This window comes from Schistocerca nitens, chromosome 3 (genome assembly GCF_023898315.1).
Source record: "Schistocerca nitens isolate TAMUIC-IGC-003100 chromosome 3, iqSchNite1.1, whole genome shotgun sequence".
Lineage (NCBI taxonomy): Eukaryota > Metazoa > Arthropoda > Insecta > Orthoptera > Acrididae > Schistocerca > Schistocerca nitens.
In genome coordinates this window covers 390,535,235-390,555,542 of record NC_064616.1, presented here as the reverse complement: position 1 = coordinate 390,555,542, position 20,308 = coordinate 390,535,235, and the positions used below count along the sequence as shown (strand labels likewise).

Sequence of the window (20,308 nt, the reverse complement as noted above, 5' to 3'; positions counted from 1 at the left end):
GCGTTGCTGCGGTCCGGTCCCAGGTCGACGGGCACGTGCACCTTCCGCCGACCTCTGGCGACAACATCGATGTACTGTGGAGACCTCACGCCCCACGTGTTGAGCAATTCGGCGGTACGTCCACCCGGCCTCCCGCATGCCCACTATACGCCCTCGCTCAAAGTCCGTCAACTGCACATACGGTTCACGTCCACGCTGTCGCGGCATGCTACCAGTGTTAAAGACTGCGATGGAGCTCCGTATGCCACGGCAAACTGGCTGACACTGACGGCGGCGGTGCACAAATGCTGCGCAGCTAGCGCCATTCGACGGCCAACACCGCGGTTCCTGGTGTGTCCGCTGTGCCGTGCGTGTGATCATTGCTTGTACAGCCCTCTCGCAGTGTCCGGAGCAAGTATGGTGGGTCTGACACACCGGTGTCAATGTGTTCTTTTTTCCATTTCCAGGAGTGTATAATAATAGTTATGCCCAATGGTCGTATCTGTATGGCAATCCCATCCTTTTTTAAGCTAGTATATTCTACTTGTACTTGACTATACTGAAGTGACTCTGTGCATACTGAAACAGCCAATTTCGAGATGACATCATTGGACCTGGTGATGAGTTATAACGGTTGTATGGAGCTAAACACCATCATCAGTAAATCCCAGCTACTGACATTTAAAGCAACTTGTTCTCATGAGGCTGAAATAAAGAGTATTTGTCGTATTACATCTGCAGAAACGTATTACATCTGCAGAAACAGATAATATTAAATTTCTTGGTGTTCACCTGCACTAAAATCTGTTATGTAAACCACGTTACTTCTGTGTGTGAGAAAAAAATAGCTTCTACCTGATAAGTCAGCTGACAAAAATAGCCCGAAGTCAAATACTAAGATTTGTTTACTATGGAACAGTTTATCCATTTCTTAACTATGGTATTGAACAGTGGTGTTGTGCTGCAGACCTGCACCTGAATAGAATGTTAGTTTTGCAAGAAACTCCAGAGAATCCTGTTATGAAACCTTTATCCAACATATATATCTAACAGTATAATCCTTTAATTGGTAAACTTATTAGTTTTTCTGAATGGTAAAAACAAAAGTAATTAAGTTCAGTGATGCAAATAATTATGATACTAGAAGTAAGGATAACTACTTCAAGCAGAGAACATAATTAAAAATAACTGGCAATAGTCCTTATATTAGTAGACAGATATGTTTCAACAAGCTGCTACAAGCTTTGAAAACTTGTGAACAAAAGCTGTTCCACAGGGACTTGAAAACCTTCTTAGTGAATAAAGTTTATATTCACTCAGTGAACTCTGAGCTACTTGCCCTCTGTTGTAACATGTAATATAATTAGAATTTTAAGTTGAATGTATGCACCACTACTGTATGTGTTATCTATTATAATCAACTCAACCTACGTATGACGTTTGCTAAAGACATCAGCTTGATCGTCTACATGCAAAAATGTAAATAAACAAATAAAAATAAATAAAGCTAATTTCTGCTCTTCACCCCCCACCCCTCTGGCATCACAGCAGACATGGGGCAATTGCCCGACATATAAAATGGCAGGGAATTCAAAATTCCAAGATTTCTGACATAGACCAAATGTCTTAAATATAAAATCGAAGATGGTGGACCTTAAGCCGGCCGAAGTGGCCGAGCGGTTCTAGGCGCTACAGTCTGGACCGCGCGACCGCTACAGTCGCAGGTTCGAATCCTGCCTCGGGCATGAATGTGTTTGATGTCCTTAGGTTTGTTAGGTTTAAGTAGTTCTAGGAGACTGATGACCTCAGAAGTTAAGTCCCATAGTGCTCAGAGCCATTTGAACCACTTTTTTTTTTTTTTTTTTTTTTTTTTTTTTGGACCTTAAGACAACCTCTATGATTCCACATGCTTCCTGTGCTAAGTTTAGAATTCAATGTGGCCACTTCTACTAGCTTTTCCGCAAGCCTATGGTGTCAGAAACCAAGAGGGCGGATCTTACGATAGCTTCTATGATGAAACTTCCTGGCAGATTAAAACTGTGTGCCCGACCGAGACTCGAACTCGGGACCTTTGCCTTTCGCGGGCAAGTGCTCTACCAAAGCACGACTCACGCCCGGTACTTACAGCTTTACTTCTGCCAGTACCTCGCCTCCTACCTTCCAAACTTTACAGAAGCTCTCCTGCGAACCTTGCAGAACTAACACTCCTGAAAGAAAGGATATAGCGGAGACATGGCTTAGCCACAGTCTGGGGCATGTTTCCAGAATGAGATTTTCACTCCGCTGCAGAGCGAAAATCTCATTCTGGAAGCTTCTATGATGTTACAGGCCTGTTGTCCTAAGTAAAATCAAAAGATCAGAGACCTTACGACAGCCTCTATGACATCAGAATCCAAGATGGCTGACCTATGGATACTGGGACATCCTGCATGGTAGGCGAATTACTTGTGCTAAGGGCCCAGTTCTCCTAAGTGTACAATGGCAGAAATTTCAATGCTATAAACAGTTACCCTTAGCTTGTGCTGTTTAACATATTCCACCCTAAATTTACATTTCCCAGAGCCGAATTGCCCTAAGTTTAATACCGTGTGCTGTTCAAACGCTTATAGTGTCTCTTTCAGACTGAAAATCCTGGTAGATGTAGTCAACCATGACAACTATAGTAAAAAATGACTCTAAAATGCTTGTTGGTGGCTTAAAACATCTCGTAGCTGTTTTTGGAGACCTCTTTTATTTCCACATTCACAACATGTTTCGGGCCCAGCCCGACGTCTGGTAACCTGCCAGCAATTAAAATTCGCGATTACAAATTCTTCCCATAATATAAATGCAAGTACACAGTTTCAAGGTTCACAAACGCACAAAAATAATAAACAATCGAAGAAGTAAAAATAGGCAAAAACGTTCATACCATATGCAATTATATAATATCGAGAGGCAATTGTAAACGCCGTATATAAAGAAATGCATTTGGTATATCAGGTACAATAACTTCACATTCGCACAGAAACGAAATGTACGAGAGCCAGAGCTGCAGATAACGCGTGCTATGGTCGATAGAGGGCTCCTAGGGCTAACACAATGCTAGAGGCTCTCTAACACAATGCTCGACGGCGGAACCGCCAGTATTACAAAGAAATTTAATGTAATTTTACTAACAATGACAAAAGTATAGCTCAAAGCCACAAAAACGCGTAATGTATGACAGCAAATATTACGTATGTGAATATTACAGCATATAAAAATCAACTTAAAATTGCGGCGAACGTCATTGTACATTTGATGTTACGAACAGTGGCCGCAAAGGGCGCACGGCTTTTACCTCCAATGGCAATTGAAGAAATTATCAAAAATATGATAAAAAAGTCAGACTCTTGTTTCACAGATTTGCTCATTAAGTAATTGGTCATGGAAGTGCCGTCTATGTACAAAAATTCCTAGGTCCTCCAAGATGTTTATTTGGATATTTTGGAAGACCTAGAAATTTTCGTACATAGAAGGCGCTTCCATGACCGATTACTTAATGAGCAGATCAGTGAAACAAGAGACAGGTTTTTTTCATATTTTTGATAATGTCTTCAATTGCCATTGGAGGTAAAAAATCGTGCGCCCTTTGTGGCCATTGTAACACCAAATGTACGGTGACGTTCGTCGCAATTTTGAGTTTGTTTTATTTCCTGTCATATCTTATACGTTGCTATGCCTTTGAACTTTACTTTTGTCATTGTTAGTAATCTGAAAATCGAACTTACATTAAATTTCCTTATGATACTGGCGGCTCCGCCACCTGGAATTGTGTTAGCCAAGGCACCCTCTATCGGCCACAGCGCACGTTAACTGCAGCTCTGGCTCTAGTATATTTGATCTGCGGCGGTGCGGTTCTAGGCGCTACAGTCTGGAGCCGAGCGACCGCTACGGTCGCAGGTTCGAATCTTGCCTCGGGCATGGATGTGTGTGATGTCCTTAGGTTAGTTAGGTTTAATTAGTTCTAAGTTCTAGGCGGCTGATGACCTCAGAAGTTAAGTCGCATAGTGCTCAGAGCCATGTGAACCATTTTTTAATTTGATCTGCCTGTGCGAGCGTAAAGTTGTTGCACCTGATATACCATATGCACTTCTTGATGTTCAGCATTTACAACTGGCTCTTGAGCTTATTTTCTTACAGCGTGTTGCTGAAATCAGTGGCATTTTTATTTAAACAAAGGCGCGGAGACACCGGGGATGCACTCCTCCGCTGCCTCCCTCACCTTGCTGAACCGTGAGTTCTACCGACCGATGACATCTCTGCACACAGGGCTGCTGCATGACACTGCGCACATGCTACCAATTCGACTGCCTGACACTAAATGCAGACCGTGATTTGCGACATCCCACACCACTACAGAGCAAACTTGCCCTAAGTTAAAAATTCCAGGAAACTGAAAAATCCGGAACAGTGGTTCCGACTTCTGCCACTAGTATGTTAGTTGTGATGGCACTGAAGTAACCCCAACGACTCCTCTGACATTACAACCGATGTGTACTAAGTTAAAATATTGGGGAAATATGAAAATACAAGAAGCACACTTATGCTTTGGCCCAAGTTGAGAAACCGTGGGAAATTCAAAATTGTTCTAAGTTTAAAATGACGACAGTTGTGCGACATCCCACATGCATGTCCGCAGCAGTGTGCTATTGCACCTATATGGGTGGGATATTCAAAAATTACAGACGTACACTCATCCTATGGCAAGAATTCGTGCTATGGCTCAGGAGCCAGAAGGTTCGAGTGGTTGTTGTTGTGGTTGTGGTCTGTGGATTGGTCTGATGCAGCTCTCCATGCTACTCTATCCTGTGTAAGCCTCCTCATGTCCAAGTAACTACTGCAACCTACATCCCTCTGAATCTGCTTACTGTATTCATCCCTTGGTCTCCCTCTACGATTTTTACTCCTCCTCTCTTCCCTCCAGTACTAAACTGGTGATCCCTTGCTGCCTCAGAACGTGTCCTAGCAACCGATCCCTTCTTCTAGTCGAGTTGTGCAACAGATTCTGTTCAGTAACTTCTCATTAGTTGTGTGATCTACCTATCTAATCTTCAGCATTTTTCTGTAGCATCGCATATCAAAAGCTTCTATTCTCTTCTTGGCTAAACTATTTATCGTCCACGTTTCCATACAAATACTTTCAGAAAGGACTTCGTGACACTTAAATCTATACTCAATGTTACCAAATTTCTCTTCTTCAGAAATGCTTTTCGTGCCATTGCCAGTCTACATTTTATATCATCCCTACTTCGACCATCCTCCGTTATTTTGCTTCTCAAATAGCAAAACTTATTTACGACTTCAAGTGTCTCAAATCCTAATCGAATTTCGTCAGTATCACCTGATTTAGTTAGACTACATTCCATTGTCCCCGTTTTGCTTTTGTTGATGTTCATGTTATATCCTCCTTTCAAGACACTGTCAATTACCGGCCGCTGTGACCGAGGCACGGGCCCCCGAGACACACTCCCAGGCGGCGACTGCTCAGCTCTAGTTGAAGCAGCGCCGGCGCGGTAGCTCGGAGTGTTCGGTCAGAGGGTTTAGCTACCATCTGTAATAAAAAAAAACTGAGTGAACGGATCAACGAACAACCTGAACGAGTGTCATCGGACGTCCGCCACGAACAAATTCAACGAACAACGTAGAACAAAATAAGATCAACAAAAAAGCGGTTTTAGGCGCTTCAGTGCGGAACCGCGCTGCTACTAGAGTCGCAGGTTCGAATCCTGCCTTGGGCATGGATGTGTGTGACGTCCTTAGGTTAGTTAGGTTTAAGTAGTTCTAAGTCTAGAGGACTGATGACCTCAGATGTTAAGTCCCATAGTGCTTAGAGCAATTTTGAACCACTGTTAATTCCGTTCAACTGCTCTTCAAAGTCCTTTACTCTCTCTGAATGCCGGGATGGTTCCTTTGAAAGGGCACGGCCGACTTCCTTCCCCATCCTTCCCTAATCCGATGAGACCGATGACCTCGCTGTCTGGTCTCCTTTCCCAAACAACCCAACCCAACTCTCTCTGACAGAATTACAATGTCGTCGGCAAACCTCAAAGTTTTTATTTCTTCTCCCTGGACCTTAATTCCTACCCCAAATTATCCTTTAGTTTCGTTTACTGCTTGCTCAACATACAGATTGAATAACATCTGGGATAGGCTTCAACCCTGTCTCACTACCTTCTCAACCAATGCTTCCCTTTCGTGCCCCTCGACCGTTATAACTGGCATCTGCTTTCTGTGCAAATTGTAAATAGCCTTTCGCTCCCTGTTTTTTACCCCTGCCATCTTTAGAATGTGAAAGAAATTTCGTGTTGTATGTGTTCGAAAATTCGTCACAAGAAATTGTGTATGAAGGGGTTGCAGCCACTAAACAAGCACTAACCAGTCTTACTCACAGCCAGCCCTCAGAAACATTAAGCACACACCAGTTTTACATGCATCAGACATGTACGTTCTAAAGTTGAGAGCAAGACACATTTATCCTAAGTGATGAGGCGAATTGTGACCCTAAAGAACAATGCAAATGCAGTTGACGAAAAGAATGACATGTTACGAGAGTATTGGTCCGTAACTTACTTCTTTGCAGCATTTAGAGACAAAAAACTATTACCAGCTGGGGGCACAGGAACCCCCAACGCCTCGTGTTGGCTGAGAAACTGAACACTAAAACCAGGGGCACGTAGCATGTAGTCATTTCCTCCTTACTAAAATATTGTTATGTGATGGTTTGATACTCCAGCACACATTGTAGAGGATTTGTAGTGATATGATAACTTGTTAATATTTTTGCAATGACAGTTCTAGGGAAAAAACGGAAAAATGACAAAACGTGTTGGTCCATACAACAGTTTTTACATATACTGTCATTTAAGTACAACGCAAAGGACGGCATGTGAACTAAAGAACCGTCTGATAGCATTACTGAACACATGTCCGAACTCAACGTGAACGAGTGAATTCTTCCAGGTTTCCAGAGGTATGTGGCATTTCATGTTTACACAATTCCCATAAATTGTGGGCAGAGAACTGACATGCAGAAGCATCGCAGATGTGTTCAATTCAGCCGAATTTTGTGGCTATGTCGATGTGCTTCCGTCAACAATGTCACTATCGATTTATACAACGTCATGTGAGCTAGTGTTTTGTAACTAACAGTCTCGACGTAGGAATACGTTAAACTGAAATGCTCCTTCATATAAGCAGAAAGCAGTGTATAGCGTTTAGGCTGGCATTACGGTTTAAGTGATTTCTAAGCAATTTTGCACATAAATTGTATGTTTTTACACGTTGTACATAGGATATCAGACATTTCCACAGAATTTGTAAATGGAGGCAGTTGAGAAATTTACAGATGTGATTGATTCGTGAAAGATTTTCATGGTCATAATCAATCGGTGTGAAGTTGGACTTATGTTTGCTAGCAAGGCATGTTTTAGGCGATCTTACACGTTTCCACAGGCTTTCTAAATCATTTTTGACGAATGTTTATGTGTTTCCTTTAAGGCGATCTCTACCTTTTTACACCCCCACCAGTACATCTACCCAAGCTCCTTGCAAGAATATCATATGCAACAGAGAAATGATGTTCATGTTTCACATTCGCCTCTTCTTTCGGCAGATTATAACATCTATAACATCAAGGGAGAGTGCAATTTGATTTTTCAATTTTGAGTCGAAATCAGAAATTTTGTGCGAAATCACTGAATTTTGCATCTAAATCAATTCGTTTCGTGCCATATTCAACACATATTTTTCCACAGTCAAGCAAAGTCTTATTGACTACTGATGAAAACAGCTAATGAAGACATCGTCTGTTCTCAGAATAATGTGACCAGACAGGGAAAAGGGTACCACTCATCAGCACCTAACTGTCCTCATATGCTACTATTACACTCCTGGAAATTGAAATAAGAACACCGTGAATTCATTGTCCCAGGAAGGGGAAACTTTATTGACACATTCCTGGGGTCAGATACATCACATGATCACACTGACAGAACCACAGGCACATAGACACAGGCAACAGAGCATGCACAATGTCGGCACTAGTACAGTGTATATCCACCTTTCGCAGCAATGCAGGCTGCTATTCACCCATGGAGACGATCGTAGAGATGCTGGATGTAGTCCTGTGGAACGGCTTGCCATGCCATTTCCACCTGGCGCCTCAGTTGGACCAGCGTTCGTGCTGGACGTGCAGACCGCGTGAGACGACGCTTCATCCAGTCCCAAACATGCTCAATGGGGGACAGATCCGGAGATCTTGCTGGCCAGGGTAGTTGACTTACACCTTCTAGAGCACGTTGGGTGGCACGGGATACATGCGGACGTGCATTGTCCTGTTGGAACAGCAAGTTCCCTTGCCGGTCTAGGAATGGTAGAACGATGGGTTCGATGACGGGTTGGATGTACCGTGCACTATTCAGTGTCCCCTCGACGATCACCAGTGGTGTACGGCCAGTGTATGAGATCGCTCCCCACACCATGATGCCGGGTGTTGGCCCTGTGTGCCTCGGTCGTATGCAGTCCTGATTGTGGCGCTCACCTGCACGGCGCCAAACACGCATACGACCATCATTGGCACCAAGGCAGAAGCGACTCTCATCGCTGAAGACGACACGTCTCCATTCGTCCCTCCATTCACGCCTGTCGCGACACCACTGGAGGCGGGCTGCACGATGTTGAGGCGTGAGCGGAAGACGGCCTAACGGTGTGCGGGACCGTAGCCCAGCTTCATGGAGACGGTTGCGAATGGTCCTCGCCGATACCCCAGGAGCAACAGTGTCCCTAATTTGCTGGGAAGTGGCGGTGCGGTCCCCTACGGCACTGCGTAGGATCCTACGGTCTTGGCGTGCATCCGTGCGTTGCTGCGGTCCGGTCCCAGGTCGACGGGCACGTGCACCTTCCGCCGACCACTGGCGACAACATCGATGTACTGTGGAGACCTCACGCCCCACGTGTTGAGCAATTCGGCGGTACGTCCACCCGGCCTCCCGCATGCCCACTATACGCCCTCGCTCAAAGTCCGTCAACTGCACATACGGTTCACGTCCACGCTGTCGCGGCATGCTACCAGTGTTAAAGACTGCGATGGAGCTCCGTATGCCACGGCAAACTGGCTGACACTGACGGCGGCGGTGCACAAATGCTGCGCAGCTAGCGCCATTCGACGGCCAACACCGCGGTTCCTGGTGTGTCCGCTGTGCCGTGCGTGTGATCATTGCTTGTACAGCCCTCTCGCAGTGTCCGGAGCAAGTATGGTGGGTCTGACACACCGGTGTCAATGTGTTCTTTTTTCCATTTCCAGGAGTGTATAACGTGAAAACCGTTTTCATATGTTTGTAGAATGTGTGGAGCAACCTTATATAAGGATTTCATGGAAACCTCTTCTCGGTATTTTTCAATGTATGTCTTCAACCAGGGTGCTGATTGATGCAATGATGTGGGTGTCTGTACTCTCTTGCAGCCCTAACTTCAAACATTGTTTTTCAGCTTTGTGTCGAAATCACTTCACAACTTTTTTCGGATACACACAACTGCTACATCCTACATCCAGTGGCATTCCGTTAATGTAGTGGCTATCGAGAGTAGTGTGATTCGATGTATTTGACTGCCATTAAAGCCAACCATGTACACTCTCATGCCAATGTAGCAAGATTTATGTCTTGTACAGTGGATAGCTATCCAGCTGGAAGACAACGAGCATGAAAGGGTGTGAACATTAGAATCGAAAAAAGACATGACCCACTGGAGTTACAGCAAGTACTCAAAACAAAATTGTTGTGCACAATGTACTGCATAAATACAACGAATTTTATTGTTTTCCTTATGTAATTGCAGTAGTATTGTATGGCTTTACTTTGAGAAATCTCAAAACCAGCAATTATCAGTATGCATCTTACTGGCTGACACAATAAAAGTGAGCTCATTGGCAGAAATGCACATACGCAGGCAGTGACATTTGAGATCTGAACTTGACAGTAAGCTGCAAGTACTGTATTGATGTCATGAACAAAAACAGAACACTTGTTGATCCTGATCTCTCATAACAACTGTCAAGCAACTGGCAAGAGAATTGTAAACATAGTGCTGACAATCTCACCATTTCTGTCACAGATTCAAGATCATCAAAACTAGAAAGCTGAAAGTACGAGATCTATTCAAAAAATTCCGGAGCCTATGTAATTTCGCGCCAATGGTGAGCTGGAGAGAAATGCAATTGGCATCGCTGCACACGCTTGTGTTTAATGTGTAACTGCCGTAAGTTTCATTGTTGTGTGTCTGTTATTGTTCAGTGCTGTATTGAGTAGAACATTGTGTACCACAGTTTGCGGATTTCGAGACAGCAGAGTTGAGGAGCAACGCATCTGCATTAAATTTTGCGTGGAACTCAAGAAAACCTTTACAGTGACATCGAAATGATGCGGGAAGCCTACGGTGATGAGTGCGTAAGCGGTAGGCTACTCCGCGTTACGAATGGTTCACACGGTTTAAAAATGGCCGGACAGTAAGTTAAGGATGAACCTTGTTCAAGATTCCCCTCGACGTCTACCGAACACGCTCATATCAGGAATGTCAGTGAAATTGTGCGTGCCAATCGAAGACTGATTGTCGGAGAGGTTGCAGAAGAATGTAACATTTCAGTTGGATAATGTCATGAAATCCTGACACAGCATCGTGGAATGCATCGTGTTGCTGCCAAGTTCGTCCCGCAGCTCATGAGTCAAGACCAGAAGGACCTTCGCCTCACACTCTGTGTAGAGCTTCTGAATCGCACAAATGAGAACGAGATGTTCCTTACGAGAATCATAGCTAGTGATGAGATATAGGTCTACGGTTATGATGTTGAGACTAGGGTTCAGTCTTCACAATGGGTAGTGAATGGTTCTCAGAGACCAAGAAAAGCTCTTTCGGTCAGGTCTAATGTCAAAGCCTTTCTGAGAGTTTTCTTTGACTTTGAAGGATTAGTTCATATTGGATTCGTGCCATAGGTACGAACTGCTAATCGATGGCACTGTCAGGACGTGTTGCGATGCCTGCGAGAAAATATGAGAAGGAAACGGCCTGAAATGTAGTGAGATAATTCATGGCTCTTGTACCACGATAACGCACCCGCATATTCATCCCTGTTGGTGCGTGACTATTGCACAAAACACGAAATCACTGTGCTGTCTCATCTTCCGTACTCTCCAGACCTAGCCCCCTGCGAACTTTTATTTCCGTAGATGAAAACCCCATTGAAAGGAAGAAGATATGTAACGGCAGACGAGATAAAATTTGCAGACGGCGCTTCACGCGATCGAACAAGAGGCGTACCAAGACCGCTTTTGGAAGTGGAAACGGTGTTGGGAGTGCTGTATCAAATGTTGAGGAGAGTATTTCGAAGGAGACCGTGCACAATAAATGAAAGATAAGCTTGGAAAGCTTTTGTGAGCAAAGTTCTGAAATTTTTTTAACAGACCTCGTGTAACTGTATAGGTTGGGTAAGTGAGAAATTATATGAACAATACTTCTCTGGAATGTAGTTTCTGATTGCCTCTTAGGCACAGACTTGGTCGTAGCTGTTGGTGCATCTGGTACCGTTATGATGGTGTTAATAATCCATAAAATCAGGCATAACAGACTATGAATGAGGGCAAACAAGAGACAATCATCGCAACTCTACTAGAGGCATATAGAATACTGTATCCAGCGTATACATAGTCCATGAGGAAACTTTAGCAGCTAGATATAATATTAGAAGAATAACTAAATTTAGTCAGAGAAGATTGACCTCTATATATACCATGAAGGTGATGGCTAGGCTTAATATGCAGTTACAGAACTGTATCAATGAAAACAGTGGAAGAGAAACTGCTGAAAGCGTACAGCAATGTACAAAGCATTTTGTTATAATTCAGCTGTAACATGACGATGTCTGGGTTAATTTGTTACAATTTTGCTATAAAGTGGTGATTTACAGCGAAACTTGTGAAGTTTATGGTGTCTGAGTGACATCCTGATAGGCAGGATCTATGTCTAGAGCCCCCTCAGCTCAAGTAAGCCTCAGGTCACATACAGGGAGTGGAGAAAAGGACAGAAGCAACACATGAAATTCATGCCTGAACATAGATGCAGATGCAAGTCAAGCCTGCAGTTTGTGCTGTTGTACACTCTGGCCATTAAAATTGCTACACCAAGAAGAAATCCAGATGATTAACGGGTATTCATTGGACAAATATATTATACTACAACTGACACGTGATTACATTTTCATGCAATTTGGGTGCACAGATCCTGAGAAATCAGTACCCAGAACAACCACCTCTGGCCGTAATAATGGCCTTGATACGCCTGGCCATTGAGTCAAACAGAGTTAGGATGGCGTGTACAGGTACAGCTGCCCATGCAGCTTCAACACGGTACCACAGTTCATCACGAGTAGTGACTGGCATATTGTGACGAGCCAGTTGCTCGGCCACCATTGACCAGACGTTTTCAATTGGTGAGAGATCTGGAGAATGTGCTGGCCAGGGAAGCAGTCGAACATTTTCTATATCCACAAAGGTCCGTAAAGGACCTGCAACATGCGGGCGTGCATTATCCTGCTGAAATGTACGGTTTTGCAGGGATTGAATGAAGGGTAGAGCCACAGGTCGTAACACATCTGAAATGTAACGTCCACTTTTCAAAGTGCTGTCAATGTGAACAAGAGGTGACCGAGACGTGTAGCCAATGGCACCCCATACCATCACGCTGAGTGATACGCCAGTATGGGGATGACGAATACACGCTTCCAATGTGCGTTCTCTGCGATGTTGCCAAACACGGATGCGACCACCATGATGCTGTAAACAGAACCTGGATTCATCCGAAAAAATGACGTTTTGCCATTCGTGCACCCAGGTTCGTCGTTGAGTACCCCATCGCAGGCGCTCCTGTCTGTGATTCAGCGTCAAGGGTAACCGCAGCCATGGTCTCCGAGCTGATAGTCCATGCTGCTGCAAACGACGTCGAACTGTTCGTGCAGATGGTTGTTGTCTTGCAAACGTCCCCATCTGTTGACTCAGGGATCGAGACGTGGTTGCACGATCCGTTACAGCCATGCGGATAAGATGCCTGTCATCTCGACTGCTAGTGATACGACGCCGTTGGGATCCAGCACGGGGTTCCGTATTACCCTCCTGAACCCACCGATTCCATATTCTGCTAACAGTCATTGGATCTCGACCAACGCGAGCAGCAATGTCGCGATAGGATAGTCTATAAAACGGCATTTATCAAAGTCGGAAACGTGATGGTACGCATTTCTGCTCCTTACACGAGGCATCACAACAACGTTTCACCAGGCAACGCCAGTCAAGTGCTGTTTGTGTATGAGAAATCGGTTGGAAACTTTCCTCATGTCAGCACGTTGTAGGTGTCGCCACCGGCGCCAACCTTGTGTGAATACTCTGAAAAGCTAATTATTTGCATATCACAGCATCTTCTTCCTGTCGGTTAAATTTCGCGTCTGTAGCACGTCATCCTCGTGGTGTAGCAATTTTAATGGCCAGTAGTGTATTTGACCACAAACAGCACCTGTGAAATGTCCTCAATATGTTTCAAGTGTCGATCATAGTCAGAACAATATAATTGTGAGTTCATCATGTCTGAACTAAGTGAAGTAGAACGTGCGCAAATGGAAGGTGGTCGTATGCAGGCCCAGATCTAGGGGTGGGGGTGGGGGTGGTGGTGGGAGGGGGGGGGGGCGGTGTATCTGCCCCGGGCGGCAATTTCAGGCAGCTCCAAATTCATATTCTTGAAGAAATAAAAAAAACCCTGTTTCACAAAGCGCCTATCTTCCAGCACACTTTGGTCTATCGATTATTCGTATGAATTTGAAACGCATCCCAGTTGGTCTTCGAACATTTAACACATTCTAAGTTGATTTCTGAATGAATCGGAAGTTATTTTTCAATGCGTGCATAGAGTACGTGATGTCTCTATTACGGGAATCCCTGTCGCACCTAGAAATAAAAAACGTTCCCGAAAAAAAAAAAAAAAAAAAAGGACGGGGCTATAAGAGCTGAGACGCATAAATCCGAACGGTTGAACACCAATCGCTGTTGTTTTATGTGGTTGATTGGGAGTGCGAATGATCAGCGTTGTTACATGCCTAATTATTAGCGAAATCCATAGATACAGACTACCAGCGTGGAAATAAACGACTAACAAGGTAACTAAGGTAAGAAAGAACATATTATCCTCAGTGTGTCCAAGAAAATGAAATTTTGACCGAAAATTTTCGCCAGAGTGTTACACTACTAGGTTCTCGTTGTACAGTCACTGCTTAGCAGCCGCGTAAGTTCTATTCACGGAACAGCGCTGAAAACGCGTTGTACGAACACGCAATGAAGCGTAACCGGAGTATAAGCGCGGGATAACGGAACCGGTGATTCTGGTAGGGTTAGTGAAATTAATTGTAGAATAAGTTTTGACAATGGGAGGAATAGTTACAGAATTAGTGATGACAAGATTGTTTCGTTTTATCTAGCAGACAGTGGCAAAAGAGACGTAATCAAATCGAGAAACCACACCAGTCTTGGGCACTATTCGTATTAATAGCTTTTTCAGTATTAGACAACGACATTTTGATTTTTCATACAGCAAAACGTTTGACGAACTTTGATGAGGTAATAGATTCTTTCGCAAAGAGGAAAGCACGCCGTGGAAAGTTGTAGCAAGATTAGGGAGAAAAAAATGCTGCGACCTAAGAACTGAAGAAATGTTTACTGTCTTGCATGTCTCTTGTCTTTACAGGTCTTATGTTTCCTATATTTAATTTTATGTCACACAAAACAGAAAGTTATTAGTTAATAGGCAATAAAGAGTGAAAATTTTCTGAAGAGTTGTTATTCTCCCAGTCACAAATAATCCCACCCAGTATTAATTGTGAGTTTTTTTAAAGAGGGTTAGGATGTCAAACTGTCTGACTGGGGGCAAGAGAGGTACCACAGGGCATTTTAATTTCCACTGTCCTGAATATAGGTTTGATGGCTTCCATTACAAAATATATACGTTTGAATTCCACAGAGCGAAATACAGTGACATGGAATTGAAGAATGCTGCGTGAAGAGGCATGGCACTGCGCTTTGGCACATTTAAGACCGAATAACATCTCATACATTTCCTCGGACATATATATTTTATATATCAAACTCTTCAGAAAGATGTGCGATACAAAGTGAATATATTTTTGAAAATTCTGATTTTTAAAATTTTTGACATCCTACCTCAAACACTCAAGGGGGGTCACTATCAAGCTTTTGCCCTGGTGTGGAAATATCGTAGATCCGGGGCTGCTCATATGGTGGGTGCTTCCATAACCAAGAGAGCCTAAGTATTGAGTGTTGCAAGTGGCACCATATTGAAGATTTATACAAATTACACAGAAAATGGAAAAACATCATCCACTAAGTAATAACGTGGTCAGAAATGTGTGTAGAGTGAATGTGATAAGACAATCATTGAAGAAGATTGTGACGAAAAATAAGTAAACGACAACTGCAAAAGTCACTGCAGAACTGAATGTTGCACATGTGAACCCTGTGAACACAAAGTTATCTCCATAAGCTGGGAATTGCATGGCGGGCTAGAATCCAAAACCATTCATTGGTGATGCAAATGCCCATAACAGGAAAAAGTGACGTGAGAGCCATCAACCCCAGACCATGCAGCAATGGAAGGGCCATTTGGTTGGATGAGTCCTCTTCCACACTGTTTCTAACTTCTGGCCTAGTTTGCATCCCAAAAGTGAAACAGGGTCGGGGTTCAGTGTTGATTTAGGCAGCCATATCACTGCCCAGGATTATGTGCTCATTTTGGCTGATCAGGTCCATCCACAGTATTTGTTCCCCAATGGTGGTGCTGTGTTCCAAGACAACAGGGCCTTGTTTACACTGCTCACATTGTCCAGGATTATTTTTTGTGAGCATAAAAATGAATTTTCACATCACCTGCGATCGCCACAGTCACCAGATCTCAATATTATTGAGCCTTTGTGGTCTACTTTGGAAAGAAGGGTTCATTATTGCTATCCACCTCAGTCATTGTTATCTGAAATGGCCACTATTTTGCAGTAAGAATGGGATAAAGTTCTCATTAAAGCCACACAGGACCTGTATTTATTTGTTCTGAGAAGACTGGAAGTAGTTTTGAGTTTTGAATGCAAGTGGGATTCCTATACTGTATTAGGCATGGTAATGTGTTTTTTCAGTGTCTGTATTTTTGTCCATCGCCTGTATCCAGCCAGGAATGTGATGTTCTCATAGCATAGGCCCACAAATGAACACTAAAACAGGGAAGTAAGATTGAGTTTAATGCCCCCTCGACATTGAGGTCATTAGAGACAGAGTGCAAGCTCAGATTGTGTGAAGGATGGAGAAGGCAATCGGCCATGCCCTTTAAAAGGAACCATCCCAGCATTTGCCTGGAATGATTTAGGGAAGTCGTGGAAAACCTAGATCTGGATGGCCGGACGCAGATTCGAACTGTCGTCCTCCCAAGTGTGAGTCCAGTGTGCTAACCAATGTGCCACCCGGCTCGGTGTGAAAATGTAAACTGGGTGGAATGCTGTTATGTATCTTTATTCCACAATCTGAGTGTTCAGTCACCGTCAGCCATTTGCAACTTACACCATATTCAAAAGCTAGCTAATTCTTAGTCACACCCATTCATGATTATTTCAACTGTCAGAAATACTAAACCATCAAAATGCCCTCTTTTGGGAATGTGATGATGTCTCTATAATGGTTGTGGGCACTATTTAGTGCTCAGAAACATTCCATAGCTGGCACAGTCTGCATGGTTGTTAAATTTCCCATGGGTTCTCGCTGGTGTTGATAGAAGTAGGTCTCTTGTGCTGAATTTAGAGTCCAAGGTGACCAATTGTGCTAACTATAGAATCCTACTGTGTTTTCTCCTGGTGTCCCAGTTCATTAGCACAGTCTGCATGGTTGTCAGATTTCCTACGTTTTCCCTGATTTGTGCGATGTAACAGCTGTGAGAGCTAATTGTAGCTACTTTCCATATGCAACACTGTCACTGCATTTCCTCCCTGTCCCCCCACCCCCTCTCTCTCCACTGACCTGACCTCTTGGTTCATTTGTGTGCAACTTTGACCCTACACCACCACACAAAGCTGCCAGGGAAGGGAGTTGCTGTACATAAGACTTAGCAGTTACTTCATCCAGCTGTCTCATTTGAGAATGCTGCTGTTTATCACTACATCTGTCTCATTTGAGAATGCTGCTGTTTACTACTACTTATCAGCTCTCTGTTAGTGGGTGGAAACTTAATCATTTTGATATAGTACCTGACATGTGCTTCAAAGTTACAGTAGAAGGCAAAAATATTGAAGCCAGTACGATGATACAGGTCACTGATATGGATTGGAATCATCTTTACAGCAAGTTGAAATACACCGCGGAATGTAGGACAACTAGAGCCATTCCCTGAAGACATGGATATCTCCAGCAGCAGTGCATTCATCATCAATATATTTGGGGTGTTACATTGAAGTTAACATCACAAGTATGTATATTTAAAGCATACAAGTGTCATGAACCTACACTGTTTGTACGCTATACTGTGGATCACTGTGGACAGACTCAGTCTATGGCAAGTGCTCTTCATGATGTAGGGAATGCATTGGAACATATTCAAGAGGAGGAGGAGTTAGACAAGTGTACAAGTGTGCATATGTGTGTTATACCTAAATCTGCTAGTATTGCTCCTATAAAGAGAAATTCCATACAAGTGGAGTTTATGGACTGCATTCCTTAATATGTTAGTGCCCCAATTCATTTGAATGCAGTACATGTAAATTTACAGCATATAAAAACCGTTATTTAGAAAATATTCCAGAGTGATGCTTGGGACTGATGTGGAGAAAAGAGGAATGATAATGTTTTAATTCTAGTGATTTATTTATTTTTTTCATGTTTTTACTGGAATTGACACTTTATTAGCTCATTATATTTATATCATGACAAGCTTGTTTTGGCAATTTTTGCCATTTCCAGGTGATCCTGCAATAATATAACATTTTTTTGTAATATTTTGTTGTTTCTTCTGCAGTGCACCCCACAATATATTATGCTACAAGAATACATGGCTTATGTGTGTGTTAATGGTTGTTTAGTTGATGTTTCAATATAGTAAACTATAGAAGTATATGTCTAACATATATGTTAGTAGTTGTATGCTTTATCTCACAAAGAAATGGAAGTGGAAGTTTGACTTTGGTTTATTGGGAGAATTTTAGGAAACTATAGTTCATCTGAAAAGGATACTGCATATAGGACTGTAGTGACCTATTGTTGTGCACTGTTCAAATGTTAGGGATCCACACCAGATTGGATTAAAGGAAGACATTGAAGCAGTTCGGAGGTGGACTGCTAGACTTGTTACCTATGGGTTCTGGCATTTGAGGCTGACTGCAGAAAAATTCTACTGCCACCAATGTAGGTTTGATGTAAGGACCACGAAGATAAGATTAGAGAGATTAGGGCTTGTAAGGAGGCATATAGATAATTGTTTTTCCCTCACTCTATTCGTGAGTGGAACAAAAAAGGAAATGACTGTAGCGTCACAAGGTACCCTCAGTCATGTACCATGTACCATATGGTGGCTTGCAGAGTGTGTATGTAGGTGTACTTGTTACTATGTAGAAGAACAAGTGTCAGAGAGAGAAAGAGAGAGAGAGAGAGAGTTAGTTGCTATTTTAGAGGACATAGCTGGTCACACATTTTCCAGTAGTTGTTGCATTTAATAGTTCATAATCAAAAGGACAAAATGTATGTAGTCATTACAAACCAGATAGTTGTGGGGAATGGCAATCTATTTCTTTTGTATGAATCTATTTGAATCAGTTATGCCTACCGTCAGTGTAACCTATTTTGTGCATAAGAATCTAACACCCTCCTGGTGATCTGTAACTCCAGTGCATTTTTGTGCCCCTATATGAGTGTGTTCTCTCTTTACAGGTGTGCAGTTATCTAAGAGGGAAACCACTATTGTACAGTTATCGGCTCAAGCTACGTTATTTGCTCATCGCCACTGAGGTAGGTACCCAGAAGCTCCCTGCACTTGTTGCAAGAATGTGACTGCTCATAAATTAAAGTATGTATGGGCGAACCACACAAGAAGTTTGAGGGAGAAAAGCTGCCACCTGCAAATGCTTGGTTATGAGTTTGTCTAATACCTTAACATTATGCTCATTTAAAAACAGCTGTAGTGGTATCATTTGGATCTTGGTATTACTTTCCTTCCTTCTGTAGTATTATGTTACAACTCTACCTTACCGATTTCTGTTATCACTTATGTGAACTTTTGCAGTCTTGAAGATATTATTTTGACATATCAAACTCATTTTTGTGAAAACAAGATTTATTTTCTTTCCTCAATATTTTTTTTAGTTGGATTTGTTAGCGTGTGTCTTGTTTATGTAGCCATTTTCACTTGACATTTTAAGTCCTCCCCGTGCCTTGATAACAGCTGTTGTAATCCATTTCTTACTATCATTATGTATAATATTGCACCTACACCTGGGAGAATAATGTTTATGTAGTAAGAAAGAACTGAGCAGAAATATTCCATATGCCCCACTAAATTTTCAAATACATACATACCTTAAGCTAGTAGTAAAATTTCTGTTCTCTTTAAATTGGCTTGTTTAGTGTCCCTTAACTCAACAAACATTTTCCCAAACCACTGTTCTTCCTTTCAAGATTTTGACAACAGTGTTCTATTATGGTTATATTGATCACTTGTACTTCAGCCACTGCTGACGAATATTGGTTGTTATGTGATCTATTGATATATTTAATGATTTGCTAAAACTCTTTGTGATATTTACTCATAACATATTTTGTGACTCAGTCCTCTATGTAGCAGTTATTGGTCTTACATAGGTAAATTGCAACGTGAAACAAAAGTCAATTAGTGCACAATGAAATAAAATGGTTGTCCTGAGTCACAAGAAGACTGAAAGAATTTGAACAACTAAATCATTGTACATACAGGTTAAACTGAATACTGACAAATTGACAGACAGTTCTTATAACACAGGTGTGGTGATATTGACAAATGGTGTTGGAAACTGCCACATCACTTTTAGTTCATTTGGCTGAATAAGTGTGTAATAGATCCTACCCTAGGATAGAATCAGTGTGATAGATAACACATCTCAATGTGAGATAGCACTCTCTTTACTACATGAATAACCGCAATACAAGATGACATTCATAACAGAGATGGCCATAGAATGAACTGAAGTACACTCATAGTT

The 20,308-nt window shown here is 42.6% G+C and overlaps 1 protein-coding gene across 1 annotated transcript in view; it reads left to right on the top strand.

Annotated features, from left to right (window-relative positions):
- Positions 1-20,308, top strand: part of LOC126248332 (uncharacterized) — a 245,567-nt gene that overhangs the window by 125,023 nt on the left and 100,236 nt on the right. The window contains exon 2 of the mRNA XM_049949226.1: positions 19,005-19,082. The gene's annotated coding sequence lies outside the window, so the exon portion shown is untranslated. The remainder of the gene's footprint in view (positions 1-19,004; positions 19,083-20,308) is intronic.